This window comes from Euprymna scolopes, chromosome 22 (genome assembly GCF_053919585.1).
Source record: "Euprymna scolopes isolate OS-2025 chromosome 22, ASM5391958v1, whole genome shotgun sequence".
Lineage (NCBI taxonomy): Eukaryota > Metazoa > Mollusca > Cephalopoda > Sepiida > Sepiolidae > Euprymna > Euprymna scolopes.
Window position 1 is genome coordinate 121,008,142 of NC_136503.1, and position 10,000 is coordinate 121,018,141.

Consider the following 10,000-nt stretch of genomic DNA (forward strand, 5'->3'; position numbering starts at 1 on the left):
TGAAGCTCTTGCTTTCTCGTCTCCAGAGCATCACAACTTGCACGTACATCCTTTCGCCACTCCGGCCTTGGCAAACTAAGTTCTTTCCACGTGTCGATGATGATTTGCAGGACTTTCAAATTGTATTTTGTACAATCCCTGATCCTCTTTCTAAGCTTATGTTGAATTCGTCTGTGGATTTCAGTGTCAAGAGAGTCATCCCTCAACAGAGAACTACCAAGGTAGACAAACGAATCAACTACTCCTAGCCTAGCACCACAGACCTGATGTTCAGCTCCATGCATGGCTGGCCCAGTACTAGAGTGAACATCACCTTTGTTTTAGACAGCCTGATCTTCGGTCCAAAGGCAATGCAGAAATCAGAAATATATATATATATATATATATATATATATATATATATATATATATACATGTATATATATATCTATCTATATATATATCTATATATATCTATATCTATATCTCTATATATATATATATATCTATATATATCTATATATATATATCTATATATATATATATATATATATATATATATATATATATATATGTATATATAATGTAATGCCTCTAAATAAACGCATGAATTTGCATAGAACTAGCACTAAGGGATGTATTCATGTTGTTAAACATTTTAAAGAAACCTGTAGTCAGTCGTCTTTTTCCGTACAAATAATTGAAAAATTTAAATGTAATGGATATAATAGTCTAGGTAATGTAGATAGCGATATCCTATTCGTCAGGATAAGGAAGACGATATAATTAACAAAAATGCGAGTAATTTACCCATATGGGTTGAATAGTAAAGTTAAAAAAAATAACCTACAAGATTCTTAAATTATAGGTAGATTATATCCAGCTTTGCCTCGCCACGGTATTAGAGATAGAACTCATGTTAATAGAAATAATAGAAAATCAGTTATTTCATGCGAGGATTTTTTTAGTAAAATTAAATATATCATTATTAATAAAATTTATGAGTCGTTCAATTATATAAGAAAATTGCTTAATCAAACAAAAAAGAAAGTTTTGAAGGAAATAGCATCTAAAATATTATTACAACCGGATATGATATATAAGAAGGACTATTTCATTCAATAGTATGGATATATTCTAGATATAATTGACACTAAATTATATAAGCCACCAGTGAACGATATAAAAAAATTATATAAGCCACCAGTGAACGATATAAAAAAAAACCTAAAAATGTTTGTGTAGTTTTGTATGAAAATAAAGGTTTTGATGATGTAAATTTACTTAAAATATTTAATAAACAAAAAATATACAATTACTACCAAATGAGTTCCAGAAAAAAGATCAAAAACCAATAGTTACATATAAACTAGGGCCAACAATACGCAATAAGAAAACGGTAGAACATATAAATATAAAAGATAATAATATAAAGATTCCAGAATGTGAATGTAATTCCTCTCCGTTCTGTAATAATGAGATAAAACATGTAATTACAGGAGATTTAAATATAGTAAATAATCCTAAATTAAGAAAACTACTTAGTAAGGGTCCAAATTATAGAGAACCTAAATGCCTAAATTACACTAAATGCGTTAAAGAAGTTACTAAAGCACTAGAAGGTTTTATTATGTCTATGGTAAAGAAATATAAATTAGCACAGTCTACGTTTGATGCATGGAAAAATAGTATACTTGAATGCGTAAATAAAAAGGTTAAACATATAAAACAATTTAAACACCCTAGAAAAACCAATCCTCTTTAAAAAAAAAATTCAGAAATACTGAAGGAACTTAAAATAATTCAAGAAAAGTTTGTAATAGTTCCGATTGATAAAGCGGCAAACAATATAGCTTTTATATGTAAAAAATATTATATACAACGTTTATTGATAGAAGTAGGACTTATAGGAAACGATTCAGATACTTATAAAGTAAGTAATAGTAATTAAGATAGCATTATTTTGAATAATAGTATTATTAATGAAAAAGTAGGATTAAAGTTAGAAGATAAACACAAAAATCTTCCATGTATGTATTGGATACCTAAAATGCATAAAAATCCAGTTGGTGCTAGATTTATTGTAGGTTCAAAGACGTGCATCACTAAACCTTTAAGTAAAGCTATATCTAAAATATTTAAATTAATTATAAATCAAATAAATAATTTTCATCTGAAAAGTAAATTCTATAGTAATATAAATCTATTTTGGGTAGTAAATAATTTCAAACCAGTGAAAGAAAAATTAGATAAAATAAATTCCAGAATAAAAGCAAAATCTATAGCTACTTATTATTTTAGTACACTATATACTAAAATTCCGCACGAAAAACTTATAAAAGAATTAAATGATACTGTAGATTTGGCTTTTGAAGGTGGAAAAGGTAAATATATAGACTTTTCAAACTCTAAAGCTTTCTGGTGTAAAAATAAAAATAGCAAAACTAGTGTTTCTAAAGGTATTTTTAAAATACTTGTAAGTCATCTTATTAAAGAATGCTATTTTCAAATAGGAAATAAAATATTACTCCAAACGATAGGTATCCCAATGGGATTGGATCCTGCACCATTTTGGGCAAATTTGTATTTACATAGACTCGAGTATATATATATATATATATATATATATATATATATATATATATATATATATATATATATATATATATATATATATGTGTGTGTGTGTGTGTCATCATTATTAAAAACAGATATATCTAAAACATATAACTTTCATGTGTGTAGGAGATTTATAGATGACCTTATATGCATAAACGACAATGATGAATTCGAAAAAAATAAACATCTTATATATCCAAACGAACTAAAATTGAATTGTGAACATAGAGGACAACAGGCTACATTTCTGGATTTAGATATAAAAATTGAGGATGGGATTTTTCTTTATAAAATATTTGATAAAAGAAACGCATTCCCTTTTAAAATAGTATGTATGCCCCATAAGGATAGCACCTGCCCTGTTTTTATGTTTTATGGAACAATTATGTCAGAGTTTTTGAGAATAGCTCGCGTTACTCTAAAATTAACAAATTTTATACCACCAGTTTCTAGCTTAGTAATAAGGATGATAAAACAAGGTGGAGATAAAAATAAAATATTTAAACAGTTAAATAAAGCATTTGTTCGTTATCCTGATGCTTTTGAATCGTTTAAGATAAACCAGACTATATTAATAAAGGAAATCCAAAACTATATTAGCAATATATAAAATGTATTTATAATTACATATAATTAAAAAAAATGTATATATGTAAAAATAAAATATTTTTAACCTTTATATATCTAATTTGCAATAAATAAGAATGTAAATATACAAACTACTAATTATAGTGGGGGTGATAAGTAGTTAAATGGATTAATCCAAATCTTATAAATACAAGACTGATAAATTAAAAAATGTATCCATTTTAAATGTGGAAATTGATGAATCGCACAGGTAAGAAATTCATTTTTATACTATGAAAAGGTTAGTAATTGCAATTAAGAATAGGAAATTGGATCAAATTTTTGTAACATGTCTTCTTCCTAAAGATTAAGGGTGGTGGTGTTTGATCAACACTGCTGGGGAGCCATGATGTAATATACTGTTTTGTTTTTAAATCCCCGAAACAGTGTTTCATGGTAAACAACTGATGATCCCTTGAAAAATAAAAACATAAAAAATTGGTATTATAGTAAATTCAAGAGAGTTGATGCAGTGATTGCAGGTGATTAAATGACTTACTGACTAGATTTTTTTTTTTTTTTTTTTAACGAATGATAAAAAGCAATTTTTTGTATGGTTTCAAATGTTAAAAACTTCAAACACTATATATATCTACATATATATCTATATATATATCTATGTATATATAGATCTATATGTCTATATATCTATCTATCTATCTATATCTATATTCTTATAAATTCGTTTTTCTTTTGGGTGTATTGATATTCATATTAAAAACCCCCTTTTCTACTTATTTAAAAATACAATACAATTTTCTTATATATGGGTTGTGGAATTGCATCCATCTGCAAAAGATCTAGCTAATTTGCATATTCTTTTAAACATTCATTTTAATTAATTTCCTATTAGTTTTTTTCGGTTTTCTTATGGGGTGATCATCTTTATTTAACTATTACGTGTAATTATATTCATGCAGATATTCTACATGATTTATACTTGCGTAATATTTGCGTAAAACGTTTACAGGAAACACAAAATTGTTTCCATATATATTTATATATACGTATATATCTTTGTTGCACAGATTTTGCCTACCAAACTCCTCCTAGAGTTTTGGGTCTACGGACATAAAATTTCATATATAAGGTGTTTGAATCCATGCAAAACTTTATATTTGGGTTTAAGCCTGGAAAAATCCGTGCAAAAGTGTGAAAATTAAAAAAAAAATGAAATTTGCCAGGTGAAGGTCGAATGCCGCCATTACGAATGCATAATGTAGTTAATATTGGTTCATGTTTTAACTTTTAGCCTTGCAGTAAACATGTTTTCATAGCCCAGTCATTTATGGCAGAGGCAAAATAAATCGTGAGCTGAACGTTTTGGTTTCGATTCTCAATGGTGGCGCATGAGTCTTTTTTTTTAATCATAATTATATATTGCATCCAATCTATCTATCTATCTATCTACATCTATAAAAGTGTAAATGTCTGTCTGTCTTTTCTCTATGGTAATTAAGGAAGACTATTATACAGAAATACATTACTTTACATATTCACACTTTTTAATATATACATATGCACATAACCTTATGGACATTATATAGGGCCCGAGCAAAGCCGGGCGGAACTGCTAGTATATCTATCTATCTATCTATATATATATATATATATATATATATATATATAGTTAATAAATTTCTCACCTATATATATATATATATCTATATATATATATCTATATATATATCTATATATATCTATATATATATCTATATATATATATATATATCTATATATATCTATATATATATATATTTATATCTATATATATATATCTATATATATATCTATATATATATTTATATATATATATCTATATAGATATATATCTATATATATATATCTATATATATATATCTATATATATATCTATATATATATATATCTATATATATCAATATATATATATATATCTATATATATCTATATATATATATATCTATATCTATCTATATATATATATCTATATATATATATCTATATATATATATATCTATATATATATATCTATATCTATATATATATATATATCTATATATCTATATATATATCTATATATATATATATATATATAAGAGGTGGGTGTAGTTTGCTTGAAGCATTGTATAGTATGTAGTTAAATGGAATTGTAGAAGGCGGTACAATGCAGAAGTAACGGAAAGACACAAGCTGAAGCAGGTGAGAAATTTATTAATACAGCTTGTAAATACATGTGTACATATTCATATTTCATATACGAAGTATATTTATATTTGCACAGTGGTTACCTGGGAAAGTCGGTCTGGTGGTATGTCCGTGTAATATAATATTTCGAGATTTGTCAAGGTCAAATAAATATCTGACGAAGAGATCTTTCTCGAAATATTATATTACACGGACATACCACCAGACCGACTTTCCCAGGTAACCACTGTGCAAATATAAATATACTGCGTATATGAAATATGAATATGTAAACATGTATTAATAAGTTGTATTAATAAATTTCTCAGTTGCTTCAGCTTGTGTCTTTCCGTTACTTCTGCATTGTACCGCCTTCTACAATTCCATTTAACTATATATATACATATATATATATATATATATATATATATATATATATAAATATGTATAAATATATGCTCCCATAAATTCGTTTTTCTTTTGTGTGTATTGATATTCATATTAAAAACCCTCTTTTGTATTTATTTAAAAAGAAAATACAATTTTCTTATATATGGGTTTTGGAATTGCATTCACTAGCAAAAGATCTAGCCTATTTGCAAATTCTTTTAAACATTCATTTTAATTATTTCCCTATTAGTTGCTTCGGTTTTCTAATGCGATAATCATCTTTAGTTGACTATTACGTGTAATTATATTCATGCAGATATTCTACATGATTTATACTTGTATAATATTTGTGTAAAAAGTTTATAGTAAACACAAAATTGTTTCCATATATATTTATGTATAGGTTTATATTTTTGTTTAACAAATTTTGCCCACCAAACTCCTCCTAGAGTTTTTGGTCTACAAACATGAAACACAAAATTAAACTATACAGTAGCAATGACCTGACAAATGGTTTCAGAATGTACTAAAACATTCTGAAACGATTGTGAAATCATCAAACACTTCTCTCATTGCAATATAAATATGATTAAACATTATTGTAATTAAATATGATTAAACATTATTAAACATTATTGTAATTGATATGATTAAACATTATTAAACATTATTGCAATATAAATATGATTAAACATTATTGCAATATAAATATGATTAAACATTATTGCAATATACATATGATTAAACATTATTAAACATTATTGCAATATAAATATGATTAAACATTATTAAACGTTATTGTAATTAAATATGATTAAACATTATTAAACATTATTGCAATATAAATATGATTAAACATTATTGCAATATAAATATGATTAAACATTATTAAACATTATTGCAATATAAATATGATTAAACATTATTAAACATTATTGCAATATAAATATGAGTAAACATAACTGCAATATAAATATGATTAAACATTAATGCAATATAAATATGATTAAACATTATTAAACATTATTGCAATATAAATATGATTAAACATTATTAAACATTATTGCAATATAAATATGATTAAACATTATTAAACATTATTGCAATAAAAATATGATTGAACATTATTAAACATTATTGCAATATAAATATGATTAAACATTATTGCCATATGAATATGATTAAACCTTATTGCAATATAAATATGATTAAACATTATTGCAATATACATATGATTAAACATTATTAAACATTATTGCAATAGAAATATGATTAAACATTATTAAACATTATTGCAATATAAATATGATTAAAAATTATTAAACATTATTGCAATATAAATATGATTAAACATTATTGCAATATAAATATGATTAAACATTATTAAACATTATTGCAATATAAATATTATTAAACTTTATTTAACATTATTGCAATATAAATATGATTAAACATTATTGCAATATAAATATGATTAAACATTATTAAACATTATATCAATATAAATATGATCAAACATTATTAAACATTATTGCAATATAAATATGATTAAACATTATTGCAATATAAATATGATTAAACATTATTGCAATATAAATATGATTAAACATTATTAAACATTATTGCAATATAAATATGATTAAACATTATTGCAATATAAATATGATTAAAGATTATAAAACATAATTGCAATATAAATAAGATTAAACATTATTAAACATTATTGCAATATAAATATGATTAAACATTATTAAACATTATTGCAATATAAATATGATTAAACATTATTAAACATTATTGCAATATAAATATGATTAAACATTATTGCAATATAAATATGATTAAACATTATTAAACATTATTGCAATATAAATATGATTAAACATTATTAAACATTATTGCAATATAAATATGATTAAACATTATTAAACATTATTGCAATATAAATATGATTAAACATTATTAAACATTATTGCAATATAAATATGATTAAACATTATTGCAATTAAATATGATTAAACATTATAAAACATAATTGCAATATAAATATGATTTAACATTATTAAACATTATTGCAATATAAATATGATTAAACATTATTGCAATTAAATATGATGAAACATTATGAAACATTATTGCAATATAAATATGATTAAACATTATTAAATATTATTGCAATATAAATATGATTAAACATTATCAAACATTATTGCAATATAAATATGATAAAAAATTATTAAACATTATTGCAATATAAATATGATGAAACATTATTGCAATATAAATATGATTAAACATTATTAAACATTATTGCAATAGAAATATTATTAAACATTATTGCAATATAAATATGATTAAACATTATTGCAATATAAATATGATTAAACATTATTAAACATTATTGCAATATAAATATGATTAAACATTATTTCAATATAAATATGATTTAACATTATTGCAATATAAATATGATTTAAAATTATTAAACATTATTGCAATATAAATATGATTAAACATTATTGCAATATAAATATGATTTAACATTATTGCAATATAAATATGATTAAACATTATTGCAATATAAATATGATTAAACATTATTGCAATATAAATATGATTAAACATTATTAAACATTATTGCAATATAAATATGATTAAACATTATTAAACATTATTGCAATATAAATATGATTAAACATTATTAAACATTATTGCAATATAAATATGATTAAACATTATTAAACATTATTGCAATATAAATATGATTGAACATTATTAAACATTATTGCAATAGAAATATGATTAAACATTATTAAACATTATTGCAATATAAATATGATTAAACATTATTAAACATTATTGCAATATAAATATGATTTAACATTATTAAACATTATTGCAATATAAATATGATTAAACATTATTAAACATTATTGCAATATAAATATGATTAAACATTATTAAACATTATTGCAATATAAATATGATTAAACATTATTAAACATTATTGCAATATAAATATGATTAAACATTATTAAACATTATTGCAATATAAATATGATTAAACATTATTAAAAATTATTGCAATATAAATATGATTAAACATTATTAAACATTATTGCAATATAAATATGATTAAACATTATTAAACATTATTGCAATATAAATATGATTTAACATTATTGCAATATAAATATGATTAAACATTATTGCAATTTAAATATGATTAAATATTATTGCAATATAAATATGATTAAACATTTTTAAGTAACCAGTATATGTACTCTGAAATTGATAGCCTTGAGCTTGTAATTTGAATAATTTGGATCTTTCAAATAGTTATCGAAAAAATATATTGTTTATTTTAACCATATCTTATATATATGTGTGACCGTGTGTGTGTGCTTGACTTTAATTTTTTTACATCGAGCCATTAAGCATAGCCGAGTCAATTCACCAACTGACACAAAAAAATTGCAACATTTTTTTGATGATTTTATGTCAGGTTTGGTGTACTCTACATCATACTAAAGTTAGACAAATTTTAAGTATGTTAACGTTTCAAATTTCCAAGTTGAACATTTTCAATTTACAAGTCATTTTCCATTGCCTTCTAAAGCGTTAACTTGCTCAATTTTCATGATAAACCAATAAATCTTGCAGTTTCACCCATTTCCACCCATGTTTTCACATGAAATGATTGCCAGTGATGTTGACTCATGCCTTATACTCTATAGTCACTCCTAATCTACCTCAAACACAATTACTTTCATGGCAATATCCACACGCCCTGATACATTCTAGTCCATGCCTTTTGCAGGTACAACTTAGGGTATTGCGTCTTTGTAAACAGTTGCAGTAAATCATCTGAATCAGTTCATCTGGAACAAGACTTTTTTCTATAATCCAGATGATGTAATTTCATCGCTACATCGCATCCACTCCATCTGACAGTAAGCCCGCAGATAATGAAATCTACAAGGGAGGCGGTTGGAGGAAGTCGTTCTGGCGTAATGAATATCTTTGCCCTTGAAACTTACTTGCAGAGCATATTGTATCTAATCGACACTAGTAAGTCCTGATCGCCATTGAAAAGTGCTATCGTTGCTTTCCACAACATCCTGCGTTTGCTTTGATCGAAAGAATACGTTTAAACAGTCTTTCCTTAACTTTTCTTTTTTTGATAATTCGATGCAATCCTGACTTCTTTCCAGTCTCA